The 17379-nt window shown below is 37.3% G+C and overlaps 1 non-coding gene across 1 annotated transcript; it reads left to right on the top strand.

Moving 5' to 3' along the window:
- Nucleotides 1-3440: 3440 nt before the first annotated feature.
- Nucleotides 3441-3512, top strand: Trnag-ucc (transfer RNA glycine (anticodon UCC)). The gene has a single exon. It is a non-coding gene; the product is annotated as a tRNA-Gly (tRNA).
- Nucleotides 3513-17379: the final 13867 nt, after the last annotated feature.

Raw genomic sequence — 17379 nt, 5'->3', positions numbered from 1 at the left:
TAACTTAATGAGTTTAATACGTTTCTCAACTAAGGTCTTTCCCTACTAAGGTCTTTTTTGATGTCCTTATCCGCCAAACTGTCCGCTGCCTTATCAAATTTGTCCATAACGTTTTGGCAAAAGTTAAATTGGTGTTGATTTCCTTTGCCTTTTAGATTGACGCTGACAAATTTCTTTTGAGATTACAACGCTGTATCAATCTTTGACTGTTGGCTGTCTAAGAAACGTGAAGCAATTGTTTCAGCAACAGGCAGCAGCTGCCAATATTTGCTCTTAGTGACGTTGAAGTGTATCTTCCACTAGCTGTTGGATACGTGTATCGAGTTCTTCAGGATTCGACATGCTGTTTAAAGTTTGCGATGCTTTCCACGCGACTAAAGACTGAGGCTTGGCCGAGGATACAACACGTGCATTTATACTATGCACATACGCATGCGCATAACCTGAAAAGTCGGGTTACATTGTAGTGCAGAATCCGAAAAGAAACTTCGTTCCCGACTTATCGCAGAACGTCGGAAACAGCGCATTCCTGATTACGCTAAAAGTATACCTCTGGAGACTTTTGGGAAACAAAGGAAAACAAAAAAAATATAGGCAAAAAATCGGTTAAACGGAATCCAAGATCAGTTGCTTTTATAAATTTTATAAAATTGCTTAGAAAGTTGTTTCTTACAACAAAAATACGTAACTGCACAAAAAAGTATGATTTTTGTGAGAACTATGATAAATTTGCTACCCTAATGTTTATTTTTGTTCAAACTATGGTATTTATTTCTTCTAATATAGTAAGTAATTACCTATTTTGTAGTGACTAAAACCGCGGAGACATGATCACTTTTCAGCTACACGCAAAGCAATTTGTTGCGTTAAATGCACCTGAAATTTCTCTTGTGTAACCAACATATGCTATATGTATTGCAACGTTTTACAAAGTTGTTAAAGAAAAGCAATTTTTGGATGTGGTTGGACTTTCTTTTAAGTTATAACGTTTGAATTTGGTTTGTGTGCATTTCTTTGTTAAAATCCTTTTTTAGGGTGCTTATAACTGCTATCAAATTCCCTGGAAAACTTTACTTAAAGTCCTCATGTTTTCGTAAAGCAGCTTTGCTATCATGACAAATTAAATGTGTTAAAGAGGATGAATAAATGACTCATACCAAATGAAACAAAAAGGTATGCAATATTTTACTTCCAATGAAAATTATGAAGCCAAACATTGCTTCGCTGCTGGAAACAAATTGCTACTAACTTTGGCAAAAATACGCCTTTTGACAAAAATCGTCGAAACCGTTAATGTTGTGAAGCGATATGGCGCCATTTGTGAAGTAACCACAACTTTTTTAGGTTCTTTAAAGTGTATGGCACTGGATTAAAGCACCAGTAATTTTGCTTGTGGCAGTTTAAATCTCACTCCGCACTCTGCAAGTCCTGAAATGCCCTGCGACAAAGATTCTCGGCCACGGTTAGTTTTTCTTCTAGCATTTTGTATGACATGGATCAAAACAAAAAGTTTGCAGTAAAACTTGTCAACTTATTGAAATAAAGTATTTTTTTCCATCCTCAACTACTTCCAATTTGTCAAATATTTTCTTGGAAATAACACATATTTACATCACCATCTTCTATCACTTGATTAAAGTAATATTAACCAAAATTGCACTAACACGTGTTGTATTTTCAACAACCTCACAGTTAGACATTACAAATTGCTTAAACACTAATGATTTCAGTGGCGCTAGCTTTATTGCTGCTTTTTCAACTACATTTCCATTACACTTATTGTAAGAAAGGTGTGAGATAGAGCAAAACTTTCCAGTAGAACATATAGACCTGGCTGGGAATAAATGCATTTTGTTGCATAACTTACGTCTTCCAATCTTTCATAATTTTGCGTTATCCATGGCTGTAAGTTAGTTAGTTATTAAAATCGTCGAAAGAAATGTTGCAATTTTATCTGAGCAAGCGTTCCGCATAATATATGTTTGAAATGCCGTGTGGCGCGTAATGAGCGTCAACAGGTACTATGTACACACTAGACACTAAAAGGGTTAAAAAAAGTTCTCGGCAAGATTACCGCCAGTTAGACCTCCAGTGGGAACCAAGTTTTCGAAAACAATATTGAAATAAAAAAAAAGAGTCCAACAATACAAGAAACCAGCGAAAAAGGGTTTCGGGCTGCTATCAGAATCTCGGAAGCTGAAAATTTGTCCTGCAGATGTGGATGTTTGTAGATAAATCATGAGATGGTACTAGTATTTATCTTGACTTGGTGAATAAAACATTTAAATCTGTTGTCAAGGAAGTTTTTGTCACTCAATAGCTAGACAATTGAAAAATTTGAAGAATCTGTTTCAAACTTGAATTGTGTTTGCTGGTATGCTGGTTTCTGGTGCAACCAACATTTTGCCACCGTATCAATACTTTGTATGTAGAATTATTGAAGTCTTAAAAATAAGACAAGGCTTTCGTTACAACGTCGATCGTTTTAGAAAACTTAATACTTGTTTACCAGTAATTGTACAAAGAAGTCTAACCTGGTCTAGTCTAACCTGAATGTCTTTCAAATTATAATGTACTACCATTTACTTTGATCTATTCAAGTGGTACTCTTGCTCTTTCCAGCCAGCCAAAGCGATGAAATTGAAAAAGATAATAGTCCATTAGAGAGATGGAACTAGATGAGGTTTAACTATGATCGAAATATCTTTCACATCATCTGTCACGAGGTGTCTACTGAAAGAAAAACATTCCTATACATGAATTTTTTGTTTAATGCCAACCCTTCACAAAGACTTTCTCTTTTCCCTGAACTCAGGCCGGTACCGTTCCATAAAATTTGAACCTCGTATTTCTTTCAAGCGTGTTTCATGTAAAAAGACGTGTATTACCCCTTTTTATGTTAAAAATGTATGTTTTAATAGTGATCTTTTTCATTTGTCTGGCTAAGTTAGTACAAAATCAAAACAACAAAAAAAATGTTTACAACAATTTTTTGATAGAAAGGCACCAACTTGAACGGCTGAGAGCAAAGTTATTTTGGAGTTGTTTGTTCAATAATGTCATAGGTGTAAAACAGGCTCCCGCTCAAAATCATGTCTTGTATAGTAAAGAGTATTTGTGCAAATGATTATATCAGTCTTTATCATAATCTGTATCCAATACAGACTACCACTCTAGCTACAATTACTTTCTATTTATTCCCATAGAATGTTTTTTTCATATTCCTTTCTTTTAAGATCACAACTTACAACAACGTTGTTTTGAAAATCTTTCTACACAATGACGCACTTAGTAACACTGTATCAAGTAAACAATATCTCAGTTATTTCCAATCAAATTTTTTTTATTGCTTTCGATTAATGTTATAATAACACGTGGACTGTTTTAATATATATTCACGTGTTAATGTATGGATTGCGACGTTATATGGGGAGTATATGGCGTCGGTGGTGTAAAGGTTAGCATTGTTGCCTTCCAAGCAATAGATCCGGGTTCGATTCCCGGCTGACGCAAAATATTCTTGCATGTTGTTTTTATTTTGTCTTCTAGAACAAAAAAAGCATTATTTCTATGAATGACATTGTCGTTTTCCTCAAATATCTTAAAATTAATTCATGTGTTAATTTTGAAAGTTGCAACTACGTATACACTAGGCTATTAAAGAAACAACATTGTGGAAATAAAGACCTTATATATAGGTTTGTTATATTATATTTATACGCTGCTTTAATATCAAATTATTTGCGCAGAGACAGACGGACAACGGCTATTATTATATAGAGGCAGCTTTAATATCGAAATCATTCCTACTTGTTTTTAAAGAGAGCAATTACTTTCCTGCCAATGGCAATTGATATTACTTGTTTGTCAGATAGGACAAATTTTAACTTAAAAGTTAAAATTATAAGTTTATTATTTGATATTCGATAGATTACAAGAAAGTGACTGCAGGACAGTCAGTCTACTTGCTAAAAAATCAATCTAGAGTGTTCAAGAGTCAGAAGATTTGGCACCAGTCACTTCGGTGGCGTGAATTCGAATCTCGCGCCTGTCATCTTATCTTGAATTTCTGGAAATGGGGTCGGACAGAGGATCTCGTTTACGCTTAAATAGTTCGCCGCCAAAAAGACGCGAATTCTTCAAAAAAGGTAATGAACAAGTCTGCCTCGCATTGCGAAAGAGTGGCACTTGACCACTTGATTTTGTGGAAACTTCCCTCTATTTCTAGAGACACCGATCTAAAGTGTTTAAAATCAGCAGATTTCGATTTACAGCTTGTTAAGAACGATAGTCCGCATGAAACGTCCCTACGGTCATGTTCAACATATTTCTTGATAATTGCATAATTCCTAACATTTTACCGACAAGCAATAATTTACGGCGTTTCAACATTGTACACACATACTGTGAACTTGTCAACTTGTAAAACCAACAGTGCGAAAAAAACCAAATGTTGTTATTCTCCATACTGGAACGAACGATATCACGAACAATATAAATACCAAAAAAAAAACTGAAAGCAGTAGTAAATACAATACGTGAAATTGATGTAAATCACGAAATTCAACTTATGATTTCTGGCATTGTAGTTAGAAAAGATGGTAATCATAGCGAGCTTATTAGCAAAAGGAATAAATGGTTGGAAAATTACTGTGGTAGCACGGGTATGATATTTATTAATAACTCTAACATTGATGAAAGAGGGTTAAACTTAAGTAAACTTCATTGAAACAAAACTGGTTCATCAATCTTAGCAAATAATATTATAAAAGGTTTAAATCAATTATGATTAGAAAGTTTTAATGATACTGCTAACCGTCTTGAATCTGAAGAGCTGAGCACTACTAATTCAAGCCAAAATGTTTTCAAAGTCTTGAAGGGTAGGCGTCTTAAGAATCACAAGAATATTATTTTCTCTTATCTGAACATAAATTCTATCCGTAATAAATTTCAAAGTTATAGTGACATGGTTAGTTGTAATGTTGACATTGTGTGCATAGCGGAAACGAAAATAGATGAGTCTTTCCCGACAGCTCAGTTTTTAATGAACGGATATCACAAACCATATCGTCTTGATATTAGTAATAGAAGTGGTGGGCTTCTAGTATATCTGAAGTCTTCTTTACCAAACCGCCTTTTAACTACATTTACTATACCAACTGATTTTCAAGCAATACCTTTTAAACTGAATCTTAGAAAGGAAAAGTGGCTTGTAATAAGTATTTATAAATATCCGAATCAAGACAATGAATTATTTTTAGATAATCTTTCAAGTATGATAGATCACTATTCTGTGACCTATGATAATTATCTAGTGATGGGGGATTTTAACCTTGAGCCTAAAAAAGATAAAATGGTTGATTTTATGAACTCTTACAATTTGGTTAATCTCATTAAGGGCAACACATGTTTTAAGGGTTCGGGTTCTTGCATTGATTTACTCCTCACAAATCGCAATTCTGCTTTAAATTTACAAATTCATACGAAACAGGTTTCAGTGATTGTCATCACATGATATATACTATTCTTAAATCTACCTTCGAAAAGGAGGAACCAAAAATTATTAATTATCAAAGCTATAAAAGCTTTATTAAAGAAAATTTTCAGGTTGAACTACAAAATGCTTTAAAGAATAATGTAGATAAATGGGAAACCTTTCAAGAAACATTTGTAAATGTATTGAACAAACACGCTCCAAGAAAGAAAAAGGTCATACGAGGAAACCAAAAGCCCCACTTCAATAAAAATCTTCGTAAGGCGATAATAAAACGTTCTATGCTAAAACGACGGGCAATTAAAACTGGAAAGCCAGAAGACGTATCCATCTACAAAAGACACCGAAACTACGTCACTAAATTTAACAAAGAAATTAAAACAGAATTTATGAATAAACTCCCCATTAAGAAAAATACAAAACCTTTTTGGGTGGTATGTAAACCTTTTTTTTCAAATAAGCATACAGCTGAAAACAGCAGCAATATTATTTTAATTGAACAAGGAAACATAATGACTAAATCAAATGATATTGCAAAAACATTTAATTGTTACTTTGGAAATATTGTAAGTTCTTCAAATTTATACAACTGGCCGGGTGAAAACTTTGAGGATGACCTTGACATAATAGATAACATAATTAACAAATTTAAATTTCATCCAAGCGTCCTGGCCATTAAACAAAATACAATAATTAATGGAATCTTTACTTTTAAAAAAGTAACATTAGATGACATTAAAAGGACTATTAAAAACTTACCTACAAACAAAGCTTCTAGTGGGGAAATTCCCGTTAAAATTCTTAAAGAAAGTGAGGGTGCTTTTAAACAACTACTCAATTGCATCAACAAATCGTTTGATAATAATGAATTCCCAGACATATTGAACGAGGCTGATGTATCACCTGTACATAAGAAATGTGACACCACGGATAAAGAAAATTACCGACCTATAAGTGTTTTACCATTACTATCTAAGGTATTCGAAAAATTAATCTATGAACAACTTAATACGTACATACAACAGTATCTACACAAATTACTATGCGGATTCAGAAAATCACATTCAACTCAACACGCTTTATATAGATTAATTCAAGCATGGCAAAAAGAACTTGACAATGGTGGTTTTGTAGGGTCAGTACTAATGGACCTTTCTAAAGCTTATGACTGCCTATCACACGATCTCCTGATTGCAAAGCTTGCTGCTTACGATATCAGCACAAATAGTCTAAAATTACTTTTAAATTATCTCACGTCCCGTAAACAAAGAGTTAAAATAGGCTCATCATTTAGTGAATGGCTTGAGATTATTTGTGGTCTTCCCCAAGGTTCCATTTTAGGACCACTCCTATTTAACATCTTTATTAATGACTTGTTTTTTGTTATTGTAGAATCAGAGGTATGTAATTTTGCCGACGACAATACATTGTATGCATGTGGTTTGAAGTTGACTACTGTACTAAATTCATTAACTGTTGATACACAAAATATGCTACATTGGTTTAAAATCAACTCACTAAAAGCCAACCCAACCAAATTTCAATTTATAATACTAGGTAAAAAAACAAGAGATAAAATCACTCTACCACTTGAATCAGTTACTTTAAATGAGTCTGACCACGTTACACTCCTAGGTATTCAAATTGACAATAAATTAAACTTCAATCAACATATAAACAACTTGTACTCGAAGGCAAATTTTAAACTTCATGCATTACGAAGACTACGACCTTATTTATCGCAACCCAAAGCAAAAATACTCAGCTCACGCTTTATACAGAGTCAATTTAACTATGCACCCCTTATTTGGATGTTCTGCAGTAAAACTGCATATAGTAAAATAGAGCGAGTACATTATAAAACATTAAAGGTTGTATACGATATAGTGAAAGCTGACTATATTGACATTTTAGAAAAATACAAGGACAAATCCATCCACCAACGCCCCTTAAAAACTTTAGCAATAGAGGTGTTTAAAAGCATTAAGAATCTGAACCCTGAATTCATGTGGTGCTTATTTAGTTTTAACACATATCAATGTGAGCATAACCTCCGGAGAGGCCCTTCTTTGACTTTACCTAAAGCTAAAATCACTACCTATGGTACAAATTCCATCTTGCATCAAAGTTGTTGGGTATGGAATAATCTTCCCCGTGAAATTAAAAATAGTTCAACCATTGAAGAGTTCACGGTTAAATTAGCCTGCCAGGATTCTATTTTATGTAATTGTAAAATATGTAAAAAAAATTGATGAAAAAAAAAAAGTGTAAAATATGGATTGTAAACTTTAATTTATCTTTACCCAGAATGTTATTTTTCATTATTATTATTATTATTATTATTATTATTATTATTATTATTATTATTATTATTATTATTATTATTATTATTATTATTATTATTATTATTATTATTATTATTATTATTATTATTATTATTATTATTATTATTATTATTATTATTATTATTATTATTATTATTATTATTATTATTATTATTATTATTATTATTATTATTATTATTATTATTATTATTATTATTATTATTATTATTATTATTATTATTATTATTATTATTATTATTATTATTATTATTATTATTATTATTATTATTATTATTATTATTATTATTATTATTATTATTATTATTATTATTATTATTATTATTATTAGTTGGTTGGGCATCAACGTAACATTTTGCGTCACTTACTTATTTGAATTTTTGGTACATTTCGGTCATTCATGTTTGTCATCTAGTGCTTGAATACGCAGAAATACGACATTATCTGCACACTCGTCGACATTATGTGTTTGAAAAAGCGGGCAGGATCTCCCAGCGGTCTAAGGCACTGGTTTAACGCACCAGTTACTTCGGTTGCACGAGTTCGAATCTCGCTCCTCTCATTTTATCTTGCATGTCTGGAATTGTCGTCGGACAGAGGATATCGCTTGGGCTCAAATACTTCGCCGCTAAAAAGACGGGAATTTTTCAAAAAATTAATTAACAAGTCTTCCTCGCACTATAAATAGGTGTGCTTGTACCACTTGATTTTGCGGAAATGTCTGTTCATTTTTAGAGAAACTGATCTAAAGTCTTTAATCGTCAAGAGATTTCGATTTACCGCTTGCTAAGAACAATGGTTGGGATGAAACATCCTTATAGTCATGTTCAACATATTTCTGGATAATTGGATAATCTTTAACATTTTACTCACAAGCAATAATTTACGGCGTTTCAATATTGTATGCACGCACGCACTTTGACCTTGTCAACGGACGAACTTATGACTTCGGATCGGAGGTTAATTCGTAAGAGCAAAAACATTCCTGCTAACGTTAACATAAGCAATTTTTTGGTTCCCCTGTGCTTGGTTGGCACGACATTTTTTATCTTAAAAAGCAGGCAACATGGCCGAGAGGTCTAAGGCGTTGATTGTAGGCACCAGTCACTTCGGTGGCGCGAGTTCAAATCTCGCTCCTCTCATCTCACCTTGCATGTCTGGAAATTTCGTGGCTCAAAGAATATTGATTACGCTTAAAAACTTTGCCGCCACAAAGACGCGAATTTTAAAAGAAGTATAAGTAACAAGTCTTCCTCGCATTGGGGAAAAGTGGCTCTTGTGCGGGACCAAGATGGCGAAAGGCACGATTCTTAACAGAGAAATTTACGAACGAAATGATGAAGTAAAATTGCCATTTAGCGGCAGACATCTGTGTAAAGGCTTGTTCGAAGATATAAACAATGCTCTAAATGTAACAGTGGACGATTTTAAATCACCAAGCATCATATCAACGGAAAGAATATTTGTAAAAATACCCAACATAGAGAAAAAGAGTGATACGACTGGTGAAGACGAAATATTTAAAGGTTACAAAAAATGGAGAATTCCCCGGTAATTGAATAAAAACGGGTGGTAGTAATAGGCGATTCCATTATTAAAGATTTGGCACCAAGGGGGATATCACAAACTGATACGGTAGAGGTTAGATGTCATCTTGGCGCTACTACGGAAGACATTATCGATCGCCTAAAACCAACAGTGCGAAAAACCCAAATGTTGTGATTCTCCATACTGGAACGAACGATATCACTGAAAGCAGTAGTAAATACAATACGTGAAATTGATGTAAGTCACGAAATTCAACTTATGATTTCTGCCATTGTTGTTAGAAAAGATAATAATCATAGCGAGCTTATTAACAAAAAGAATGAATGGCTGGAAAATTACTCTGGTAACACAGGTATTTTATTTATTGATGACTCGAACATTGATAAAAGAGGGTTAAACTTAAATAAACTTCATTTAAACAAAACTGGGTCATCAATTTTAGCGAATAATATTATAAAAGGTTTAAATCAATTATGATTAGAAAGTATAAATGATACTGCTAACCGTCTTGAATCTGGCTAGGCGTCTTAAGAATCACAAGAATATTATTTTCTATTATCTAAATATAAATTCTATCCGTAAGAAATCCCAAGGTTATAGTGATATGGTTAGTGGTAATGTTGACATTGTGTGCATAGCGGAAACAGAGATAGGAAAATGCCGATGTTAGGACAGACCCCGTTGGCACTTTACCATTCCACGTCAAATTATAGGCCATCCACGTCAAATCAACGATAGAAGAGTCTATAAAATCCGTTAGCACCTACGAATGTCCGGATCCGCCCCAACCCCCCAACCCCCGCCGTGTCCCCTCCCTCCCCACCCTCATCTGTCGTGTCCCACAATTATAGTGTTATGTGTGTCTATAATGGCCTCTCGCCAGTGTGGTAATACCATCTTCCAAAATTATGCGTTTATCATCATCGGCATTGAGCGCCAGTTTGTTTGTTTTCACCGTGTGAACATCATGCTTAATCGATTGAAAGGTCATTTGGGTTCTGTAAATGTTCTCACCCTCAAACAGGCATCTCTTATAATCATCGAAACCTATGGTCTCCCTTACCACGCATTTCTTCACCCCTTTACATCTCTTACCCTCCCTACCACATAGCTGTTTGTATGCGTATGTCTTAGCTCTTAGGGCGATGAACTCAGTCATCACCTTACCACCCAACTCGTCCTTCATTAGCCCGATGATCTTTTTATTCAAACCTAATGGTAGAGGTCTACCATCTTCCTTATCATACCCAGATGTGTCAAATCTCGCAGACACATCGTTCGCGATATCTTTGTAGAAGTCGTCTGTTTTTATGTGGTAAACGAATGAATCCGTATCCATGTAGCAAAGCTTCACATCATCACCATATTTCGGTCTCATGTAATCATGGTGGAACTCATACATAACCATCTTGGATAGATGGAGGATTGTGGGGCCGAGGTAGATCGGTTTGTTCATCTTGATCTTGATCTTGGACATCTCTATCCCCATCAGTGTTTCCGAGAAACGGATTGCACCCCTGAAGTTTGGCTTCATCACCATTTTCTCATAATTCTTTTGGTTGGTGGCCAAACGTATATCCTTCTGTCTTCGTTGATTCTCCATTGTCTTACCAAAGACGGAATTGTTCATCAGCTTGAAGAAATCCTTTTCAAAGTCATTCTTTGACTCCGTGCGCAGCTGTGTATTGAAGTCGATGTAAGGTTTCAACCATGCGCTCTGATCAAACCTCAGTACCCTATGAACCTTATCCAGAACAAGACCGTGATTCAAAGCTTGAGCAAGCGCACGGATATGAATCACATAGTTCTTCTTGTCCGAAAGACATGGTGTCAGCTTCTCGACACCATTGATAACCTTCCTCTCAGGCATGAAAGGAAGATCGTTATGTGCGTCATGAAGATCATGTGGATATCTAACATCAACCTCAAGCATGTACCCCTTTTCACCGTTTTCCACAGCCAACTCTGAAATGAGTTCGGGTGTAAATTTACCGGAATCATCCCACTCAAACCCCCCGGTGGGCATCTTCTGTATCATAGCCCATCCATACAGATTGTTAGCATCAAGATACTGTAGATAGGTTGTATCTTCTGAAGTATTATACATATCACCCATATATGGATTATTTGCCTTCGCGTGTCTGTGAACGGCCTGACAGAGACCGCCCCTAATACCCATCTCCACAAACAGTAACATATCCATATCTGACAACAAATCCAGCTTAACATCTGTCTTTTTCAGGCATGCCTGCCAAGCTAATCCGGGGGCCGTGTAAAAATGAGCGGGATCTAGTTTATAGTTTTTCAAACATGTCTCTCTGAATGTCTCAAACACATCACTCAGAAGCAGAACATCCGTCTTGAGATAGATATCATGATAAACGCCCATATTTTCAACTTTCATGTCCTCCCACACCTTCTGGGCATGCGCATAATCAGCATCGCTGATACCACTCATGTTCAACTTGCTATAAAAGTCATCTTTCGAAGGAAGCCTGGTTTCATTAAACCTATCGAATGAATCAACATACTCATATGGGTATACACCCTTCCTTCTCATTATGTTGAATTGCTCATCATTGAAGAATTTTCTAAGGTTTTTACACTGATCATCGGATAGATTGTCAGCCAAGGAACCTAATCCTCTTGACATAAATCTAAATGAATCGATGAATCTCGGCTTTATCTTTTTGTCTTTGGTCTCACCATTTTTGTTGGTGTATTCACCAACCTTAACATCGGTCGAGAAAGAGATACATTTCTCTTTATTTTCAGCGATTACACTCATACCACCTTCTCCATACTTCTTCGCAAGCTCTTTGATAAATAGATGCGCATCATATCCGCTCAGATTATGGAAGACAACCGGAATATAATTAGGCACCTTGTAACGGAGATTACATTCCATGTGTGCCGATCCACGAAACTTTCCGGTAAAATGACAGTGATCCCTAACCTTGATGTCATCATCACCAAATTCTCCCATACAGATGTGGCAGTTGGTGGAATTTTCATATCCATCAAGTTCTTCATCGGTTAGATCTTGCATACCAAGTTGTGGAAACATGTTGTATAACCTTTTCGCCTCGGAAACCACATGATCCACAAAGCGCGGAACACAGTCATCACCACGGTAAAGCTTCAGAGGGTCCAAAACTTCACCATGAGCATATTTACTATAACAACAGAATCCGGTGGGGATATGTTTACCAACTTTCTCGGTGGACGATCCACACTCTATCTCTTCAGGTTTTGTAAAAGCTTCAAAATCAGCATACATGATGAATGGGGCTTTGAGCTGGTACTGACCGTGGGTGAAGGTTAAGGTGCTACCCTCCTCAGGGAGTTGAATATTAACGGCATCGTTATTCTTACAATACTCAAAGTGCTCATCCCTTTTCCGTTCGCTTGGAAAACCAGAGAGACAATTCAAGCAATAATGCTCTTTATGTTCATGCTTTGAGTTGGCCTTGCTCAGGACACCGCTCAGGTTCTTAACAGCGATATAATGCCTCTTATCCCCTTCACACAGTAAAAACAAAACAACCGTCTCATCCCGGTCAAGATGCTTCGACTTTCGACACATATAGACACCCTCTATGTCATCTTTTGTCAAAACATGCACGGCGATATCGGGGTTCCTTCTCTCAAATAAATCTATCTTGTTTAGAGCCATTGGGAAAGTTAGACCACCCCAATTGCACTTGTCTTCAAACTTCTTAAGGTTTGAGATTCGTTCAGGATGATTATCAATCTTATCATGATTGAGAGCAGCGATAACGGCCCATTTGAAGCATTCTTCATCCTCGTTATGTGGGTTAATCACAGATCGCTTTCCACTGAAATTCTTGGGTAGCGGTAAGTAAGAACTACCTCTCGTTAATTTTAGCTTATGAAAGTCCACATGCATATGCAAGATTTTATCGATTGTGAACCCACTGGCGGGTAGAGCAGGGTTTTCAATCTGCTCGATTATCTTATTACGGATCCGATCAAAAACATTAGAAATGTCATCGTTGGAATGTAATACCTCCATATAGCTATTGAACGCTTTGTCAACATATACACGTGGGGCATCGGTCGAGCCGGTGTCCTCCTTTACCCATTTCACCCACAGTGTAGCCTGAGTCTTCAGCGACTTCTTCTGCCTGAGCACTTCCTTCATCAACCTCTTAACGATAGGCTTAAGCTGTTCGAGAAAGACCTTGACATTCCTCTTCTTACCATCCGAGTTTATCTTGAAACGTTTGTATCAACGGTCAAACGCCTCCTCAATGGGGGTATAGGGGTTTTCCTCTTTCACCTCTTCCACCTCTTCCTCTCCACTGCCCTTTTTATACAAACCCATGATCTTATCCTTCATGGTTTTGAAAGCTTTTGTTGTTTTATCCTTAATAGCCTCAGGTACATGTTTCGTCAACCAGTCTCTCCATTCAATCAACTTGCTTTTCACTATAGGTCTGGTTTTAGACATTTCTGCCTGCTCAAAAATATCCATGTCAGAGCCAGATCTAAATGGTCTAGGTCTCGGTCTCGGTGTTGGTATGGGTACAGATCCATCAGATCTTAGAAAACTCCCCAGAGATTTGATTGATGTAGGTGGTACATGTATGGCGGGTCTAGATGTTGGTAAAGGGCTGTAGAGTCTAGGCGGTCCGGTGTATCTAGGTGCCGGTATCGGTCTCGACACCGGTCTAGGTGTCGGTCTCGGTCTCGGTCTCGGTCTAGGTCTCGACACCGGTACGGGTCTCGAGGGTCTCGGCATGGGTACCGGTCTAACCGGTGCTGAAACGGTAGTTGGTCCCAATAATTCGATAATCTCGGCCTTTCTGAGCTTTGCGTAGCCATGTAGACCGCGTTCCTTAGCGAGTTTTCTTAATTCAGCAAAGGTATTTCTCGAAGTCATGCTTGCGTATGATATACGAATACAGAATCTTTAACCCTTTTTTTAAAAAAATCGTAAACCGTGTTGGAGGGTCATGAGTGTCCTAGTTTGTGGTTGCCACACCGTGCTAAAATTGTAGTAAAACACGCTAAAACACACAGAGTGCCGATCCACCGTGGGTGAGTATCCATCGACACCACGGGATTTTTTGTTACCCGTCCGAGTAACAAAGGCCAGGAATTCGCGGAGATATCCATGGCGTGCGAATCGCCAACCTCAAATACGATCTATAAAAATTGGATTAAAGATTCCTATATCGTATATCATATCATATCATATCCAACCATGTCTTCACCGATCGTACGCGCCCTCACCTACAGCAGAGAATATATTGATGACTTTAGTCTTTTCACACTCCCTGATTTAAGAGCCAGAGCGAGGTACCTTGGCCTACATGGATACTCGCGGCTCAGAAGGGCTGAGCTTATCAGATTATTATTATCAATAGATCTATCGCATTATTCCCGCCGGATAGCAATCGAGAGTGTTCCGACACCTAGACCGACACCACCCACCTACAGTAGAGAATATATTGATGACTTTAGTCTTTTCACGGTCCGTGATTTACGAAACCGAGCGGGTTTCCTCGGCGCATCTAGATACTCGCATCTAAGAAGGGACGAGCTTATCCAATTATTATTATCAATAGATCATACTCATTATAATGAGCCCGGACCCACCAGACCACCTCCATTTCAACAGATACCGGCACCTGGATCGGTACCAGCACAGCTTGACATTGATGAAGATGAGCCCGGACCCACCAGACCACCTCCATTTCAACAGATACCGGCACCTGGATCGGTACCAGCACAGCTTGACATTGATGAAGATGAGGACGACGATGACATCGATGAAGATGATAGATGTATCATTTGTCTTTCTAAACGAAAGACCGCCACCATTGTTCATGGTAGAACCGGACATAACTGCTGCTGTCTATCATGTGCATATATATTGGAGAATAGGAGGGATAAATGTCCCATATGTCGGGCACCAATAGATTTTGTCATTAGACAATATTAAACATGAATTCCCGATATTTGTTACCCGTCCGAGTAACAAAAATGCGCACAATCACTTGGATCTTTTGTCGTTATAACGTTTTTGAGCTTTTAGATATGCCTCCCTGTTTTTCGTCCTCCACCTTGAATAGTATCCGTACCGTTGCCGTTTGGTATCCGGATCGATGGTGTAGGATGGGTCGAGATCATTCTTCTCAATCACCTCAACCAGTTTAGCCTTTCTCATACCCACGATATACTTAATTCCGCGGGATTTAGCAACCTCTTGCAACTCTCGCAGTTTCATCAATTTGTAGTCTGGTGTGGTATTCATGTCCGACATATACGCATATACATATACATATAAAAACTTTAAGCACTTTTATCGTACCACATCATAACAAAAAGGAGATAAATAAAGGTGTGCATAAATAAAACATGTCAAACTCTAAACTTCAAGAGACTTACTATCAACCTCAAAATTTATGGAAAGGACAAAAGGCTGCTCAGAATTTAAGAGGATTCGGTTTCAGGCCAAAGGAGATTAAGAAGTGGCTATCAAAACAAGCATTTTGGCAAGTACATTTACCCGCCCCAAAACATGTTGAAAGACCACATTATGAAGTTACCACCCCTAATGATTTACATCAATTCGATTTATTGTACATGCCCGGTGACATACTGTATGGTAATAAATATAAGTACATTTTGTCGGGAATCGATGCTGCTTCCAGATACAAAGTAGCCCGACCTTTGAGGACTAAGAAAGCCAAAGAGGTTGCCGCTATGATTGAGGACATCTACAAGGCAGGACCATTAACTTATCCGAAAACTTTCCAATGTGATAACGGTTCAGAATTCAAAGCAGATGTGACAAAGCTGTTGGAGAAGCATAAGGTTGAAATTAAAAGGGCGACTACAAAATATAAGCATACGCACACAGCTTTTGTTGAGGCGTTGAACAAGATACTTGCGGAAAATTTATTCAAAATACAAGATGCTCAAGAACTGAATGATTCGGAAAAGGTATCATCTACATGGGTTAAGCATCTGTATAAACTGATTGATAGGCTAAACGATACAAAGACGCAGATGATTGATATGAAGCCAAAAGATGCTATTATAATGAAAGAGGTGCCTCTTGTTAATCAAGAGAGCTATCCACCTGAAGTAGAATTACCTAAGGATGGCCTGTATAGATATCTACTACAACCTGGTGAAGAGCATGATGATGGGCGGAGACGGGCAACCGATAGAATATGGTCGAAAAACACATATAGATTGCGTGAGGTAATAGCGCAACCTGGTAACCGTGTAATGTACTATGTTCAAGACGGACCTGGACGGGCTTTTGTAAAAGAGGAATTGATGTTAATACCTGAAGATACAGATTTACCTCCTGATTATGTGCAAGGTTGGTGAAAAAGGGGACGATATCTTTACCTGTTTCTGGTAAAGATGATGCTGGGGATCGTGCAGGGTGGTCGGCAGATAGGGCCGCTATGACTCAGTCTTGGGTATCCATCGACACCTCGGGATTTTTGTTACTCGGGCGGGTAACAAAGGCCGGGAATTCGCGTTCAATATTGTCTAATGACAAAATCTATTGGCGCTCGACACACGGGACAATTATCTTCCCGATTTTCCAATTTATATGCGCACGATAAACAGCAGCAACAATGTCCCGTTCTACCATGAACAAAGGTTGCGCTCTTTCTTTTAGAAAGACAAATTATGCATTTGTCCTCGTCCTCTAGGTCATCATCGTCATCACTAAAAAAATCACGATCATTCAGCGCTCTTGTCCTCGTCGTCCTCTTCTCATATTCGTACTCCTCTTCCTCTTCTTCCTCCTCTTCCTCCTCATAGTCGTACTCCTCTTCCTCCTCTTCCTCCTCATCGTCGTACTCCTCGACATCATCTATGTCCATATATGTCGATATTTCATACGGACCCGTGGCGACTGCATAGACGCGCGCTTCTATTATGGGAGTTCCATAGTATCCGAGTCCGACTCCTCCGGTGCGTAAGACACTTCGAGCTTTT

The sequence above is a fragment of the Hydractinia symbiolongicarpus genome, chromosome 3 (assembly GCF_029227915.1).
Source record: "Hydractinia symbiolongicarpus strain clone_291-10 chromosome 3, HSymV2.1, whole genome shotgun sequence".
Lineage (NCBI taxonomy): Eukaryota > Metazoa > Cnidaria > Hydrozoa > Anthoathecata > Hydractiniidae > Hydractinia > Hydractinia symbiolongicarpus.
The sequence above is the reverse complement of the archived record's forward strand: the minus strand, read 5'-3'. Positions and strand labels throughout refer to the sequence as shown.